A 19,381-nucleotide genomic window follows, 5' to 3' on the forward strand; every position below is an offset into this window, starting at 1 on the left:
ATTAAGATTTTTATTTATGTGACAGGAGTTCGGTTACATGTAGTACATGTTGATTCCAAATCGTATTCTCTCAAACTGTGTCTAGACGATTAATTAGAAACATTTCGGAACAATTTGATACGTTCCGCATACAAAACTTTAATTTGGAAAGGTATCATTTCCAATGTTAGCACTATGTCATATACAAATGATGAATGTTTATATCTGTGGACCGAATATTAACTAGATGTTGACTCAGTTTTGTTGGGTCGCTGCTTATTTGGTGGTTACATCATATTTTCTTTTATAATGGTGCACAAAAAGGTATATTTTATTATATAAAACAAACCAATATATCCAATCTTCCAAATTTATGATCAGGTTCTTTACAATTTCTTCCCTGAAGGCAGATTGAGATAAGTCACCACTGCAATACCCTATCTAAGAAGAAGATATAATCATGCGTATACATTAAATGGGATAATTTATCAGTACTTATAGTAAAAAGGGGTATTTTCAATATGAATAAATTTGACCTATCTACTCACAAACTAAATCAGGACAACATGGTAAATTTGTTAAAACAACCAGAGTAAGAAAAAACCAATTAACTCATTGAAAACAACCATCATTATTTAAAATTCCTATACAAATGGAATGCACAACATTTCACGTGCGCATTACATTAGGGCGCATCAGAGATTTACATTTTTGTTTTAGATTGCACACACGATTTTGTTACTTTTGCGCATATTCATTTTACAAGTCGCACAAGTAAACTATAATGAATATAGACCATTCATGAAATATGAAGCCAACTTTGAAAAAAAAAAAAAGAGAGAAAAAAAATCATAAATTAAGTCAATGTTGGCAAAAATGTTTGGAAAGTTAACATAAAGGTTCGTTTATCAGAAACAAATCACAGGGAAACACAAATGGACAGCACGACTGGAGATTCCTAACATTGTTATATCTCTGAATTTAAATATATCGCTGGTTTCCGATGTAATTGCTAATCTCTGATATGAGTGATTCAACGTGTGTCACGGTTTTATGTTTTATTTAAATTGAACTGAAAAGCTGCATTAGTCCAGACATATCAACCTTAAAACAAAAAACAGTCAGACTATTTATATCTATTGTTATTTTTTTCTGTTATGTAGGTCATAAGATATAAGACATAAGACATTTTATTTCAATAAAGCCCATGATATGATATGAAGTACAACATTTTTCCTATTATAGTAATTTGATCAGCATGACTTGATGAAATGAGAATACAAATTTTAAAAAATTAGGCATACAATAAGGCGTAGGTACGGTTTCAGATTTGTGAGCCGACATAACGTTAAAACGGCGAATCAAAGAATTCAACTTTATTTATAATATATATTGGACTATGCTGTTGATTAAAATTTACCAATTCCAGTCCTTTTTGTTTTCCAAAATTATCAGGAGAAGACAAAAACGGTCTTTAGTTTTAGTAGCATAGATAAAACAATGTTGTTGATTAAATATTACTCCATGAATTCCAGGCCTTTTGTTTTCCAAATAATTAATATTACTAATAATTGATAAGTTCCAAGTCAGTCGTCGGGTTCAAACTGAAAAATTTTGAAAGAAAAGAAAAGTGTGCATCTTAAAATCACTATGCCTTTATCAGGTGACAATACCAACACTTAAAATCCAGGCTAACATGAGGCTTATACATAATTAGATATTTTAATTCAGACACGGATCCGCCGCTATCGTAGGTGTGTTCTAGTATAATGTAATATATAATGAATACTGATATGTAACAGGAAGAACAAGTTATAGTAACATGATTAAGCACAGGTTTTAAAAGGTTTTAATAACATTTGTTTTCAAAATTTCAAATGAATAAAAAGACTGAGATATGGGGTACATGTCAATTAAAAAGCAACCAAACAACAAAAATATCCCAATGACAAATAATTAATCTAAACCACTGTGCGGTATTCAAGTGAATTTTTGCGACAGACCTACACAAATGTCAATATTACTATAACGAACTCCATTTTTGTTTTTCAAACGTTAATTTATCTATCTGATGATGAGTGATGCCCTATAACTAGATATGATTACCAACGAATTTAACACGAGCAGCACGACGAGTGTTTTTTGCAGAACAGGAAATGTTGGCATTTGACACAACCATACTCCTTGAACCTGTTCGTGTTGCTCAATATTTGATTTCTGTGTAGTGTACTTTTTAATGAGTTGTTTGTCTATTTGAATATTTCTTTTTACTATGTTACCGTCTGTTTGTCATCCGCTTAATGATTTCTTTTTAACTGTCAATTAATTGTTCGTAGACTTTTTAACATTAAATTGACAAAAAAGTGCTCTTTTAATTGTGACATCAGTAAAAATATAAAAAAAGACCGCGCTCCTCAAATTATTGCTGTTTTACAACATGCAGAGCTAATTGGCAGATCCAGTGTTTTGGGGTCCAGGGGCCGGACCCCCTCCTTTTATTTATTTATCTATTGATATTTTACATTTATTTGTTTTAAAATATTTGAACATGTTGAACGGTTCATGGTGTTCCGGCAGTTGCAACCCTCAGTTTTTAAAATGGCTGGTTCCGCCCGAGGATAAAGTGTTTATATCGATATTTCAGGAGCGAGTTCTGGCATAGGAAAAGCCACCGTTATTAAGTTAGCAGAATATGGTGCAATATTATTTTTAGTGGTTCTTGAAGAGGACAAATTACAAATTGTACAACAAAAGTGCATGGAAACGGGTTTAGAAGAAGAAAAAGTAAGTTATTTGAATTTTAATATAACTATAATTTTGTCTCTCATTTATCAGGATCATCATATTGATTTTATAAAATGTAAACTCAGTCTTGTTTTCTAGTTTTCAATAGACTTTCATTGAAATATCTGGATTGAAGGTTGAATGAATAACCGTTTTAAGTGTTACACGCATATTGGGACGAGACGATGTCAATGTGATACGAACATTTATCCTGCTTTGTTCTTTACCGACACGCTATGAAACATAACAATACGAAGATGCGGTATGATTGCCAATGATACAAGTCTCCACAAAAGTCCTATGAAACAAAAATTGACAACTATAGGTCACTGTACGACCTTCAACAATGAGCAATGGGTTTTAAAGGGAAGTTAATGGGGAGCCAAATCTACAGTAATATAAGGGTATGCATGGATTTAACATAGTAGACTATAATGAGCCAAATCTACAGCAAAATGTGGGTCTGGATAGGCTTTACAGAGGAGAATAATGAGCCAAAATCAGCAGCAAAATGGGTGTCTGGATGGACTTTACACAGTAGAGAATAATGAACCAAATCTACAGCAAAATTGGGGTCTGGATGGATTTTAAAAAGTAGAGAATAATGAGCCAAAATGAATATTCTGCATCACAAATTGCAAGAATCAATCATGTAGAAAACTGATTTCATTTTATAGATTAAACAAATATAATAATCATGGTTTTCACCTGTATGATAAAGAGTTTTTTTGATCGAATTACTTACCAAATGGTTTACCTTTGTTCATGCGTTACCCATCTTTAACTAGGGGGTTAAATAGGAAGTCACATGAATACGGTTTCAATGAGGTTGAATTATTCATTTGCAAGTGAATAATTCATCAGCGATGTTTCTTAGCTGATTTTCACAAAATTTAAACAAACTGGCTGCTAAAAGCGAATTATTGTTGTACTATTTTTATTGCATTTATGATATAACAAAAAAAGATCATATTTTGTCTTTTTTTATTTCTAGTATATAATGTCCCTTTAACCAATGACATTGTTAACGCCTTCTTGCTGATTGTTTTAACAAATTTACCATGTAAATTACCTTTTCTACTGTAAGTACTGATATGTTATCCCATGTAATGTATCCGCATGATTATATTTTCTTCTTAGATAGGGTATTGCAGTGGTGACTCATCTCAATCGGCCTTCAGGGAAGAAATTGTAAGGAACCTTATACAGAAGTTTAGAAGATTGGATATATTGGTTTGTTTTATATGATATAAATAAACCAATCGCCAATCCTCGGGTGACTCCGCTACTCTTCTTCTGAGGTACGGAATCGGTCGAGTTGTGACAAATGATTAATAAACCTTTTTGTTCACCATCATAAAAGAACATATGATGTAACCAGCAAAAAAGCAGCGACCCATCAAAACTAAATCGACATCCAGTTGATTTTCGGTCACAGATACAAACATCCATCATTTCTATATGACATAGTGCTAACATTGGAAATTATACCTTTCCAAATTAAAGTTTTGTATTCGGAACGTATCATTTATCGACAAAACGCTCAACCTTTGGCAATAAAAAAAAATACATGATAGTACAGTGTTTCATTTTGCCATACAAAGGCAGGGATTATAGTATTATGCCCAGTATTGAAAAAGACGTCTAGTTAACGAGTTTAAGTTAACGAATAACACACGGCTATATTTATATGCAAACTATTGGAAATTCATTATATTTTCCAATCATGAATGTCGTCGTACGCTACCGTGGTCACGTTTTTAAAAATTTTGTAGTTTCTTAGGGTACCCAAAAATACCTCCTCATACAGGCCATCTTCAACACGAAAAATAAAATTATTGCTTTCTGTGTTATTTGTTCAAATGATACTTATAATATAGCTGAGAAAACTAAATTTATCATATAACGAAAGCTGAAAAGACTTATATAATTTAAGTAAGACTATTTTTTTCGCTGAAATTTACCACATTTTGAACGAAAGAAAATTTATTGCGTGTCACTTGGACGGATTTTTTTCACTGATTACATCAATGAGACATGTTTCATATGTGTGCCAAATATCTATCGTGTAATGTTAATCGGTGAGAAGAAAATAGCAATTTAAAACACAAATTTAGTGATAAGTCTGCCTTGATTCAAACACGCCTTTTCTCGTACCGTTAATCGTTTTGCAGCTTACACTATCAGGCCATTAACTAGGTCAATTGTCACTTACTTCATTTCTCTTTTTTACTAATTGTATGGTCGATTTGTATATTTTGAATAGTCCAGGTTAAAAAAAGGGGGGTTCCAACACACCCCCCCCCCCAAATCAGCCACTAGGGAGCACGGAAAGATCATGTATATTTTAGTATATCGCATGATGCTTCAGACCTAGACCATCTTCGTACTCATGATTACAAAATATTGTACCATCATTCTTGCTATAAATCTTACAATAGCAGTCGCAACTGAAGTTATTCTAAAACTGAATCAAGTTTTTGTTCGTTTGTAAAAGTGTTTCCGGTCATATAAAGAAGGTCGTCTAATTCCTGACTGTTCTTTGAGTCAGTGAGAACCAGTAGACCATAATCAGATTTCTTGGCGAATTAATTGTTCAGCATCATGGTATATCAAAATTTACTATGATACATGAGGAAGTCATTTATCTAGCTAGCACTTCCAAGGACCCTAATTCTGCTCAGAAGGAGTATTCAATTTTTAAGTATTATTTTGCATGCCCGATGAAGTAGATACTTGCATGATATTACATGCTATTCGTGTAGACAAAGAGGTCGGTGTAAAAGGAAACAGGGAAAGGTTAATAATAAAGTCACAAGATACAGATATACTGATCTTATGCGTTCATAACCTCCATGAAGCATACGCATGAGCTATGGTTTTAAACAGACACTATAACTTGCACAAAACATTTGCGCCGCTATATACCTGTCCACGAAATATGTAAAATAGATCATTGTGACCTAAACAAATTGAATGTAAAATTGGCTAAAATATTCTGTTCTATGGTCGGGTTGTTGTCTCTTTGATACATTCCCTATTTCCATTCTCAATTTTACAATTCAAATTTCTCCCTTGTCACACTTCTTCCTTGTGAATCTACTTTAAACAATATGTAATAAGAGCTTCACTCAAGACATACATGTGATGTCTCCCCATATAGCAAAACTACCCTACATTCTCCCTTCAGTTCGGATGGAAAAAAAGAATGACTTGTTCCTGTCTATCTTTCAGCATCATTTAATTTTGTTCTTGAAAGGGAAATCTGTGTTTTCAAAGGGTTGCGTTTGCTTTGAACACAATCTATCATATGTCAAAATGTCAATACTCGTCTGGTTGAAGTTAAAAATATTAATGACGACGAACATGACACTGTATAAGATTTCATTTTTCTGTTTGTACCTTATAAAACGTTGTTAGCTATCGACTGAAAATTAAGCAGTTCATACTATTTTCTAAACAAAAAAGAAACTATCACTCAATTTTGAAATCGTGTGAAATATAGTAATAATCTATCTAGTGGGGAAATATATGTAAGAAAACCAACAAAAAAAAACGTGGATGGTGGGTTTAAACCACAGGAGACCATAGAACGTAGTAGGTTATAGAAAATTGAAAACCACACGTTTAATAATGTCTTTCGTCCGAAGCGATTATCTGGATATACCTTCAACAGGAACGCTCAAAGCCAAATATTTGAAATCCGAAGATGTATAAGTACCGATACTGTTGAAGAGCTATATGTCAACAATACCTAAAATAATTAGCCAAATCCATCTAAAGCCAACTTTGCCTGAGGGAGTTGAACCTTATACGTTTTTAATGTCATTATGGTTTCTCACGTCTTTTTCGTTTGTAATTGTTTGTAAAATATATCGGTGCTGTACATGACCCTCTCCCTTATTATATTTTTGGAATACTTGTGAATATTATAGCCAATTATTGCTAATTTAGTCTTCTGTATAAGTATGATGGGTTGTTTTACCTGTTTCTAATAGAAGTTTTGTTTTCATAACTTTAACCCCCCTTTTTTTTTCTCCGTTTGCAGTATTTTTTACTTCTGTAAAGCAAAGCTATTAACAGAGCTTTATTTTCAACCAAGTTCGACGTTAATGTTACACAAATTTCGAAACAAATCATATATATATACTCTTTCAACCCCAATAACAAAAATTTTATATTTACCTAGAAATTGACGAAGACCTTACTATCAAACGACTTAAAATTACATTTTGTTTTCGACAAATTATTAAAGTTAAGATCTGAAAAACATCTTAAATTCTTGCTTGTAATGAATTGAATATTAAAATTTCAAATTTAGAAATTGAAATAGGTCAAGGTCACTGTTATGTAACAGCTGTTTGAAAATTTCATATTTGCACCCTATATGCAAAAGGCAATCTGAAGCCATTTTTGGCGATAAAAATTGAAAATTAGTTTTAAATTTAAATACAAAAGATATTTTTCTATAAAATAGTTGTTTTTATTTTGAACCAAACGCATATTTGTAGGAGAATCAAGCTATCTAAATGTGAATGTGCATTTTTCTGGAATTTTTGCTTTGACCTTTGACCTTGATTTGAAAAAAACGTCACCACGGCAGACAACTACGTCAACGGTATTTCGATGAGGCTTGTTCTCCTCTTTCTAATAATATAAAATATAGCCGTGTGTTATTCCGTTAAGGCAAATCCGTCAAATTTGTTGATTGGGCACCCTACTATAAGGTATCTATAAACTTGATGACAGAAAAATAGATCAGTGAGGTTTTCAATGCAAAACATAACGATAAAACAGCTGCTGAAAGAATAACTGTTTCTAGTAAATTTGAGATAATGACAATATTCTTGTTTTACAATGGATTAAAACAATTTGTTCTCATAGAATAAGAGAAAAGATAAAATAATTATGTACTACTTTTATGCAAATAAGATAGGGTAGTCCCAAATATTCGTGACTAACGCCACGCAGATATAAAAAAATACGATATCTCACATACTGTGGATTGATTCTTATTCGTCGGATAGCATTTGTTGTGGATTTCGTAGGTATAAGCAAACCACAAATTAAAATGTTCAACGAAATACAAATAAACCACAGCATTATTATCCACGAAAATGCCATGTTACAGAATCCACGAAAATTGATACCCACGAAAATAAAGGTATCCACAGAATGTATATACGTTTCAGGCTGATATTGCAGGCTCTGTTTTGTTTTCAAGTGTAAGTGAAACTAAGGAGGAGGATTACGACAGATTCATCAATGTACAACAGAAGGCGAAATTATTCCTGGCACAACTTTGCTTGCCTTATCTCAAAGAAACAAAAGGTTTGTTAGTATGACATAAAAATAAATTCTTGCTGTAACAACTATGCCTGTCATATCTAAAAGAAACAAAAGTAGATATAGGAAGATGTGGTATGAGTGAAAATGAATCAACTCTCCATCCAAATCATAATTTATCTAAGTAAACCATTGAAGGTGAAGGTACGGCCTTCAACACGGAGAATTAGCTCACACCGACCAGCAAGCTATAAAGGGTCCCACAAATTACTAGTTTAAAAACAAAAGGTTTGTTTGTATTAGGGACAACTAAATTATTTCTGTCACAACTATGCTTGCCTTCTCTCAAAGAAACAAAAAGTTTGTTTGTATGAGGGAAAACTTTTTCTGGCAAAAATATGCTTGCCGTATCTAAAATTAACAAAGTATTTGCTAGCATGAGGAAACACTAACTTGTTTCTGTCACAACTATGCTTGCCTTATCTCAAAGAAACAAAGGGTGTGTTAGTATGAGGGAAAACTAAATTCTTTCTGTAACAACTATGCCTGTCATATCTAAAAGAAACAAAAGTAGATATAGGAAGATGTGGTATGAGTGAAAATGAATCAACTCTCCATCCAAATCATAATTTATCTAAGTAAACCATTGAAGGTGAAGGTACGGCCTTCAACACGGAGAATTAGCTCACACCGACCAGCAAGCTATAAAGGGTCCCACAAATTACTAGTTTAAAAACAAAAGGTTTGTTTGTATGAGGGAAAACTAAATCCTTGCTGTCACAACTATGCTTGCCTTAGTTCAAAGAAACAAAAGGTTTGTTTGTATGAGGGAAAACTTTTTCTGACAAAAATATGCTTGCCGTATCTAAAATTAACAAAGTATTTGCTAGCATGAGGAAACACTAACTTGTTTCTGGCAGAACTATGCTTGCCTCATCTCAAAGAAACAAAAGATTTGTTAGTATGAGGGAAAATTTAATTCTTTGGGTCACAACTATGCTTGTCGTATCTTAAAGAAACAACAGTGGATATAGGAAGATGTGGTATGAGTGCCAATGGGACAACACTCCATCCAAATAACAATTTAACAAAGTGAACCATTATAGGTCATGGTACCGCCTTTAACACGTAACATTGGCTCACATCGAACAGCAAGCTATAAGGGACCCCAAAAATTACAAGTGTAAAAACAAAAGGTGTGTTTGTTCGAGAGAAAACTAAATTCTTTTTGGTACAAGTATGATTGTCTTCAAATGTTTTTGCAAATTCATACTTTTAGGAGAAGGCAACACAAATGGTTAAGAGACATTGTAGGGCTACTTTCGTTGCATCAATAATCGAGTTAATTATATATTTTTTTAATAACAAATATGGAATATAACACGTATACGTAAACTGTAATGTAAACAATTTCGACTCATTTTGATACACACAATCATTAGAAACGGCCTATGAATCAAAACATATTTTCAAGTGATTAACATTTTTAATGTAGGTAATATAATCTACCTTTCGAGTAACAGTTCCACGATACCGGTAAGTATATTTTATTTATAATTTCACATTTTATGTAAATTCTTCTAATCAGACCTTATCAAACTAAAAATGAAATCTTACAGATCCATTCGAACACTGTGTGAATTAAAACGGCACCGAACAACAAACATTTATATGTTAATATACTGTATTCAACAATAATCTGTATGCAATTCGCTGTTTCAGAATCTAATGCATCATTGGTAATATTTTCAACAGTGTACACCAAAACGTTCTGATTGGTAAAAAAATGTCATAATCAATGGAAATGATTACCAATGACTTGACATTATTTTTATTTTGGGGTACGAACAATATATTACCAATGATTACTTGGATTCTGAACCGGCCAATTGCATGCTGTTTTATTGCCATCTGAACATGAAAGCAGTTTTCGTGGGAACTAAGTTAATCATATATTTGCACTTGAAAGATTTAAAGAAAGCCACTCATACAAATGTTTGAATCATAGAATCTATCATAAAAACACATTTGGAATGTATAAAATATGTCATTCTTTAGTAACTTTGTTACTTGAATTGTAATATAAATTTGTATATATAATGCAAAATTACTATGTAAAATTGAAATGTAAATTAAAACAAAGAATTATATGTTTTTCAGCAACCGAGAATAATAGTTTACTGCATGGTAAAAGTAGCTATTGATATGCTTACAAAATGTCTAGCCAAAGGTAAAAGATATTTAGTATACAGTAATATGTCTAGATAAAAAACTTAAAGGCGGGAATTGTTGGTATCGTCGAACAATCAAAATCATTGTTGAATTCTCTGACAAGTAATTGACTGCATTGATTATTTCAAAACAAAAAGATTTTTAACAAAATCCTTAAGTGATGGTACAGTGCTTGATATCTGCATTTTTATCTTTTGTTTATCTGTCCATTTATCTGTACATATTATTCCCTGGATATAAATAAAATCATCATAGATACCAGGACTACATTTTGTTTAACGCGCGGTTCGTCTACAATAGAGTCATCAGTGACGCTCGAATCCAAAAAGGTAAAAAAAAGGCCAAATAAAGTACGAAGTTAAAGAGCATTGAGGACCAAAATTCCTAAAAGTTTTGCCAAATTCAGCTAAGGTAATCTATGCCTGAGGCAATAAAGCCTCCGTATTTGAAAAATTCTAAATTTTGTAAACAGATAATTTTTAGATATAACAATATCAATGATAATTCATGTCAGCACAAAAAGTGCTGACTACTGGGCTTGTGATACCCTCGGGAAAATAAATCTCCACCAGCAGTGACATCGACCCAGTGGTTGTCAATAAACTCATCATAGATACCAGGACTAAATTTTGTATATACGCCAGACGCGCGTTTCGTCTACAAAAGACTCATCAGTGACGCTCGAATCCAAAAAAGTTAAAACGGCCAAATAAAGTACAAATTCTGTCCGTACATCAAATTATTGGTCCCTTAAGCCTCGGTAACACCTTCCCGGATAGCACGAACGGACGACTAACGGATGAAAATAAAAGTTGTCCATTGACAAAATTGTTATCCGTTGGGAGTCTGTCGATGTAAAACGGACGCGTAACGAATGCATAATGGACACACACCGGATATTCAACGTACGAGTAACGGAAACGAACTGGACACTACGGATGTCGAACGTACATCCAACGGACGAGTACCGCTTTAAACGGACACCTAACGGAAGCGTACCGGATAAAACGGATAAACAAGATATGCAAGACAATAATAATACATGTAAATCGCATAAATATTCAAATTGTTTCTGTGTAACTTGTTTTGGTTTGTTCTTCAAAATGCCACCAAAGGTCAGTGTCTGTCCTGAACAAGAGTTGCTTGATTGTTAAGACGTACCCTTACATATTAGATCGATTAAGAATAATAAGAATTCATGAACCTAAAGAAATCTGACATACTAATAATTTGCATTTCTGACGCTAAATTTTCAATTGGCATTCTTATATACGTCCGTTGGATGTACGTTCGACATCCGTAGTGTCCAGTTCGTTTCCGTTACTCGTACGTTGAATATCCGGTGTGTGTCCATTATGCATTCGTTACGCGTCCGTTTTACATCGACAGACTCCCAACGGATAACAATTTTGTCAATGGACAACTTTTATTTTCATCCGTTAGTCGTCCGTTCGTGCTATCCGGGAAGGTGTTACCGAGGCTTAAGGGACCAATAATTTGATGTACGGACAGAATTTGTACTTTATTTGGCCGTTTTAACTTTTTTGGATTCGAGCGTCACTGATGAGTCTTTTGTAGACGAAACGCGCGTCTGGCGTATATACAAAATTTAGTCCTGGTATCTATGATGAGTTTATTGACAACCACTGGGTCGATGTCACTGCTGGTGGAGATTTATTTTCCCGAGGGTATCACAAGCCCAGTAGTCAGCACTTTTTGTGCTGACATGAATTATCATTGATATTGTTATATCTAAAAATTATCTGTTTACAAAATTTAGAATTTTTCAAATACGGAGGCTTTATTGCCTCAGGCATAGATTACCTTAGCTGAATTTGGCAAAACTTTTAGGAATTTTGGTCCTCAATGCTCTTTAACTTCGTACTTTATTTGGCCTTTTTTTTACCTTTTTGGATTCGAGCGTCACTGATGACTCTATTGTAGACGAACCGCGCGTTAAACAAAATGTAGTCCTGGTATCTATGATGATTTTATTTATATCCAGGGAATAATATGTACAGATAAATGGACAGATAAACAAAAGATAAAAATGCAGATATCAAGCACTGTACCATCACTTAAGGATTTTGTTAAAAATCTTTTTGTTTTGAAATAATCAATGCAGTCAATTACTTGTCAGAGAATTCAACAATGATTTTGATTGTTCGACGATACCAACAATTCCCGCCTTTAAGTTTTTTATCTAGACATATTACTGTATACTAAATATCTTTTACCTTTGGCTAGACATTTTGTAAGCATATCAATAGCTACTTTTACCATGCAGTAAACTATTATTCTCGGTTGCTGAAAAACATATAATTCTTTGTTTTAATTTACATTTCAATTTTACATAGTAATTTTGCATTATATATACAAATTTATATTACAATTCAAGTAACAAAGTTACTAAAGAATGACATATTTTATACATTCCAAATGTGTTTTTATGATAGATTCTATGATTCAAACATTTGTATGAGTGGCTTTCTTTAAATCTTTCAAGTGCAAATATATGATTAACTTAGTTCCCACGAAAACTGCTTTCATGTTCAGATGGCAATAAAACAGCATGCAATTGGCCGGTTCAGAATCCAAGTAATCATTGGTAATATATTGTTCGTACCCCAAAATAAAAATAATGTCAAGTCATTGGTAATCATTTCCATTGATTATGACATTTTTTTACCAATCAGAACGTTTTGGTGTACACTGTTGAAAATATTACCAATGATGCATTAGATTCTGAAACAGCGAATTGCATACAGATTATTGTTGAATACAGTATATTAACATATAAATGTTTGTTGTTCGGTGCCGTTTTAATTCACACAGTGTTCGAATGGATCTGTAAGATTTCATTTTTAGTTTGATAAGGTCTGATTAGAAGAATTTACATAAAATGTGAAATTATAAATAAAATATACTTACCGGTATCGTGGAACTGTTACTCGAAAGGTAGATTATATTACCTACATTAAAAACGTTAATCACTTGAAAATATGTTTTGATTCATAGGCCGTTTCTAATGATTGTGTGTATCAAAATGAGTCGAAATTGTTTACATTACAGTTTACGTATACGTGTTATATTCCATATTTGTTATTAAAAAAATATATAATTAACTCGATTATTGATGCAACGAAAGTAGCCCTACAATGTCTCTTAACCATTTGTGTTGCCTTCTCCTAAAAGTATGAATTTGCAAAAACATTTGAAGACAATCATACTTGTAACAAAAATAGTTTAGTTTTCTCTCAAACAAACACACCTTTTGTTTTTACACTTGTAATTTTTGGGGTCCCTTATAGCTTGCTGTTCGGTGTGAGCCAATGTTACGTGTTAAAGGCCGTACCATGAACTATAATGGTTCACTTTGTTAAATTGTTATTTGGATGGAGTGTTGTCCCATTGGCACTCATACCACATCTTCCTATATCCACTGTTGTTTCTTTAAGATACGGCAAGCATAGTTCTGCCAGAAAGAATTTAGTTTTCCCTCATACTAACAAACCCTTTGTTTCTTTGCGATACGGCAAGCATAGTTCTGCCAGATGGAATTTAGTTTTTCCTCCTACTAACAAACCCTTTGTTTCTTTGAGATAAGGCAAGCATAGTTGTGACAGAAACAAGTTAGTGTTTCCTCATGCTAGCAAATACTTTGTTCATTTTAGATACGGCAAGCATATTTCTGCCAGAAAAAGTTTCCCCTCTTACTAACAATTCTTTTGTTTCTTTGAACTAAGGCAAGCATAGTTGTGACAGCAAGGATTTAGTTTTCCCTCATATAAAGAAACTTTTTGTTTCTATGAGAGAAGGCAAGCATAGTTGTGACAGAAATAATTTAGTTTTCCCTAATACAAACAAACCTTTTGTTTTTAAACTAGTAATTTGTGGGACCCTTTATAGCTTGCTGGTCGGTGTGAGCTAATTCTCCGTGTTGAAGGCCGTACCTTCACCTTCAATGGTTTACTTAGATAAATTATGATTTAGATGGAGAGTTGATTCATTTTCACTCATACCACATCTTTCTATATCTACTTTTGTTTCTTTTAGATATGACAGGCATAGTTGTTACAGCAAGAATTTATTTTTATGTCATACTAACAAACCTTTTGTTTCTTTGAGATAAGGCAAGCAAAGTTGTGCCAGGAATAATTTCGCCTTCTGGTGTACATTGACGAATCTGTCGTAATCCTCCTCCTTAGTTTCACTTACACTTGAAAACAAAAGAGAGCCTGCAATATCAGCCTGAAACGTATATACATTCTGTGGATACCTTTATTTTCGTGGGTATCAATTTTCGTGGATTCTGTAACATGGCATTTTCGTAGATAATAATGCTGTGGTTTATTTGTATTTCGTTGAACATTTTAATTTGTGGTTTGCTTATACCTACGAAATCCACAACTAATGATATCCGACGAATAAGAATCAATCCACAGTATGTGAGATATCGTATTTTTTTATATCTGCGTGGCGTTAGTCACTAATATTTGGGACTACCCATATCTTATTTGCATAGAAGTAGTACATAATTATTTTACCTTTTCTCTTATTCTATGAGAAAAAATTGTTTTAATCCATTGTAAAACAAGAAGTGTCATTATCTCAAATTTACTAGAAACAGTTATTCTTTCAGCAGCTATTTTATCGTTATGTTTTGCATTGAAAACCTCATTGATCTATTTTTCTGTCATCAAGTTTATATATACCTTATAGTAGAGTGCCCAATCAACAAATTTGACGGATTTGCCTTAACGGAATAACACACGGCTATATTTTATATTATTAGAAAGAGGAGAACAAGCCTCATCGAAATACCGTTGACGTCGTTGTCTGCCGTGGTGACGTTTTTTTCAAATCAAGGTCAAAGGTCAAAGCAAAAATTCCAGAAAAATGCACAGTCACATTTAGATAGCTTGTTTCTCCTACAAATATGCGTTTGGTTCAAAATAAAAACAACTATTTTATAGAAAAATATCTTTTGTATCTAAATTTAAAACTTATTTTAAATTGTTATCGCCAAAAATGGCTCAATTGCCTTTTGCATATAGGGTGCAAATATTAAATTTTCAAACAGCTGTTAAATAACAGTGACCTTGACCTATTTCAATTTCTAAATTTGAAATTTTAATATTCAATTCATTACAAGTAAGAATTTAAGATGTTTTTTTAGATCTTAACTTTAATAATTTGTCGAAAACAAAATGTAATTTTAAGTCGTTTGATAGTAAGGTCTTCGTCAATTTCTAGGTAAATATAAAAATTTTGTTATTGGGATTGAAAGAGTATATACTATATGATTTGTTTCGAAATTTGTGTAACATTAACGTCGAACTTGGTTGAAAATAAAGCTCTGTTAATAGCTTTGCTTTACAGAAGTAAAAAATACTGCAAACGGAGAGAAAAAAGGGGGGTTAAAGTTATGAAAACAAAACTTCTATTAGAAACAGGTAAAACAACCCATCCTACTTATACAGAAGACTAAATTAGCAACAATTGGCTATAATATTCACAAGTATTCCAAAAATATAATAAGGGAGAGGGTCATGTACAGCACCGATATATTTTACAAACAATTACAAACGAAAAAGACGTGAGAAACCATAGGGACATTAAAAAACTTATAAGGTTCAACTCCCTCAGGCAAAGTTGGCTTTAGATGGATTTGGCTAATTATTTTAGGTATTGTTGACATATAGCTCTTCAACAGTATCGGTACTTATACATCTTCGGATTTCAAATATTTGGCTTTGAGCGTTCCTGTTGAAGGAATATCCAGATAATCGCTTCGGACGAAAGACATTATTAAACGTGTGGTTTTCAATTTTCTATAACCTACTACGTTCTATGGTCTCCTGTAGTTTAAACCCACCATCCACGTTTTTTTTGTTGGTTGTCTTACATTACATATATTTCCCCACTAGATAGATTTTTACTATATTTCACACGATTCCAAAATTGAGTGATAGTTTCGTTATTGTTTAGAAAATAGTATGAACTGCTTAATTTTCAGTCGATAGCTAACAACATTTCATAAGGTACAAACAGAAAAATGAAATCTTATACAGTGTCATGTTCGTCGTCATTAATATTTTTAACTTCAACCAGACGAGTATTGACATTTTGACATATGATAGATTTTGTTCAAAGCAAACGCAACCCTTTGAAAACACAGATTTCCCTTTCAAGAACAAAATTAAATGATGCTGAAAGATAGACAGGAACAAGTCATTCTTTTTTTCCATCCGAACTGAACGGAGAATGTAGGGTAGTTTTGCTATATGGGGAGACATCACATGTATGTCTTGAGTGAAGCTCTTATTACATATTGTTTAAAAGTAGATTCACAAGGAAGAAGTGTGACAAGGGAGAAATTTAAATTGTAAAATTGAGAATGGAAATAGGGAATGTATCAAAGAGACAACAACCCGACCATAGAACAGAATATTTTAACCAATTTTACATTCAATTTGTTTAGGTCACAATGATCTATTTTACATATTTCGTGGACAGGTATATAGCGGCGCAAATGTTTTGCGCAAGTTATAGTGTCTGTTTAAAACCATAGCTCATGCGTATGCTTCATGGAGGTTATGAACGCATAAGATCAGATATCTGTATCTGTGACTTTATTATTAACATATCCCTGTTTCCTTTTACACCGACCTCTTTGTCTACACGAATAGCATGTATTATCATGCAAGTATCTACTTCATCGGGCATACAAAATAATTCTTAAAAACCTGAATACTCCTTCTGAGCAGAATTAGGGTCCTTGGAAGTGCTAGCTAGATAAATGACTTCCTCATGTATCATAGTAAATGTTGATATACCATGATGCTGAACAATTAATACGCCAAGAAATCTGATTATGGTCTACTGGTTCTCACTGACTCAAAGAACAGTCAGGAATTAGACGACCTTCTTTATATGACCGGAAACACTTTTACCAATGAAACCCCCACTTTTTTTTGAACGATCAATGCATTTGAATGTCAGCATATAGTTGGAACCCCCCCCCCACCCTTACTCTGGGTTGGGACCCCCCTCCCCTTTTAAAATGGCTGGATCCGCCACTGCTCCTATACCGTCGATACAGTTTTTGTATACTAGTATGCTAATTCCTCGCAAATTAATAAGCAATTTAGAAGGAGAACCCTGACATATAACACATTTATCCCATTGTATTTCACTCCTACTTCGATTAGGGCTTGATGGACATAGTTTAACAGAACTGAATGTGTGCCATATTCCGGGTCTGAAACGGGACCATAGGATTTGATTTGTATATTACAATTATAACATAACTATCAATTAAAAAAAGCAATAAAAGTTATAAAAACCAACGAAAAAAATATTTCCTAAAACAAAACAATGATCTTCAAACTACCTGGACTATTCAAAATATACAAATCGACCATACAATTAGTAAAACAGAGAAATGAAGTAAGTGACAATTGTCCTAGTTAATGGCCTGATAGTGTAAGCTACAAAACGATTAACGGTACGAGAAAAGGCGTGTTTGAATCAAGGCAGAATTATCACTAAATTTGTGTTTTAAATTGCTATTTTCTTCTCACCGATTAACATTACACAATAGATATTTGGCACACATATGAACCATGTCTCATTGATGTAATCAGTGAAAAAAATCCGTCTAAGTGACACGCAATAAATTTTCTTTCGTTCAAAATGTGGTAAATTTCAGCGAAACAAATAGTCTTACTTAAATTATATAAATCTTTTCATTTTTCGTTATATAATAAATTTAGTTTTCTCAGCTATATTATAAGTATCATTTGCACAAATAACACAGAAAGCAATAATTTTATTTTTCGTGTTGAAGATGGCCTGTATGAGGAGGTATTTTTGGGTACCCTAAGAAACTACATTTTTTTTAAAAACGTGACCACGGTAGCGTACGACGACATTCATGATTGGAAAATATAATGAATTTCCAATAGTTTGCATATAAATATAGCCGTGTGTTATTCGTTAACTTAAACTCGTTAACTAGACGTCTGTTTCGATACTGGGCACAATACTATTATCCCTGCCTTTGTATGGCAAAATGAAACACTGTACTATCATGTATTTTTTTTTATTGTCAAAGGTTGAGCGTTTTGTCGATAAATGATACGTTCCGAATACAAAACTTTAATTTGGAAAGGTATAATTTCCAATGTTAGCCCTATGTCATATAGAAATGATGGATGTTTGTATCTGTGACCGAATATCAACTGGATGTAGTTTTGATGGGTCGCTGCTTTTTTGCTGGTTACATCATATGTTCTTTTATGATGGTGAACAACTATCATGTAAAACAAACTAATATATCCAATCTTCTAAATTTCTGTATAAGGTTCCTTACAATTTCTTCCCTGAAGGCCGATTGAGATAAGTCACCACTGCAATACCCTATCTAAGAAAAAAATATAATCATGCATATACATTACATGGGATAACATATCAGTACTTACAGTAGAAAAGGTAATTTACATGGTAAATTTGTTAAAACAATCAGCAAGAAGGCGTTAACAATGTCATTGGTTAAAGGGACATTATATACTAGAAATAAAAAAAGACAAAATATTATCTTTTTTTGTTATATCATAAATGCAATAAAAATAGTACAACAATAATTCGCTTTCAGCAGCCAGTTTGTTTAAATTTTGTGAAAATCAGCTAAGAAACATCGCTGATGAATTATTCACTTGCAAATGAATAATTCAACCTCATTGAAACCGTATTCATGTGACTTCCTATTTAACCCCCTAGTTAAAGATGGGTAACAAATGAACAAGGGTAAACCATTTGGTAAGTAATTCGATCCAAAAAACTCTTTATCATACAGGTGAAAACCATGATTATTATATTTGTTTAATCTATAAAATGAAATCAGTTTTCTACATGATTGATTCTTGCAATTTGTGATGCAGAATATTCATTTTGGCTCATTATTCTCTACTTTGTAAAATTCATCCAGACCCCAATTTTGCTGTATATTTGGTTCATTATTCTCTACTGTGTAAAGTCCATCCAGACACCCATTTGGCTGCTGATTTTGGCTCATTATTCTCCTCTGTAAAGCCTA

The 19,381-nt window shown here is 32.8% G+C and overlaps 1 long non-coding RNA gene across 1 annotated transcript; it reads right to left on the bottom strand.

The window, feature by feature from the left end:
• Positions 1-12,518: 12,518 nt before the first annotated feature.
• LOC134691636 (uncharacterized) lies at positions 12,519-14,494 on the bottom strand. The gene is made up of 3 exons (XR_010102167.1): positions 14,394-14,494; positions 13,213-13,253; positions 12,519-12,588 (listed from the first exon to the last, which is right to left on the bottom strand). It is a non-coding gene; the product is annotated as an uncharacterized LOC134691636 (long non-coding RNA).
• Positions 14,495-19,381: the final 4,887 nt, after the last annotated feature.

This window comes from Mytilus trossulus, chromosome 11 (genome assembly GCF_036588685.1).
Source record: "Mytilus trossulus isolate FHL-02 chromosome 11, PNRI_Mtr1.1.1.hap1, whole genome shotgun sequence".
NCBI lineage: Eukaryota > Metazoa > Mollusca > Bivalvia > Mytilida > Mytilidae > Mytilus > Mytilus trossulus.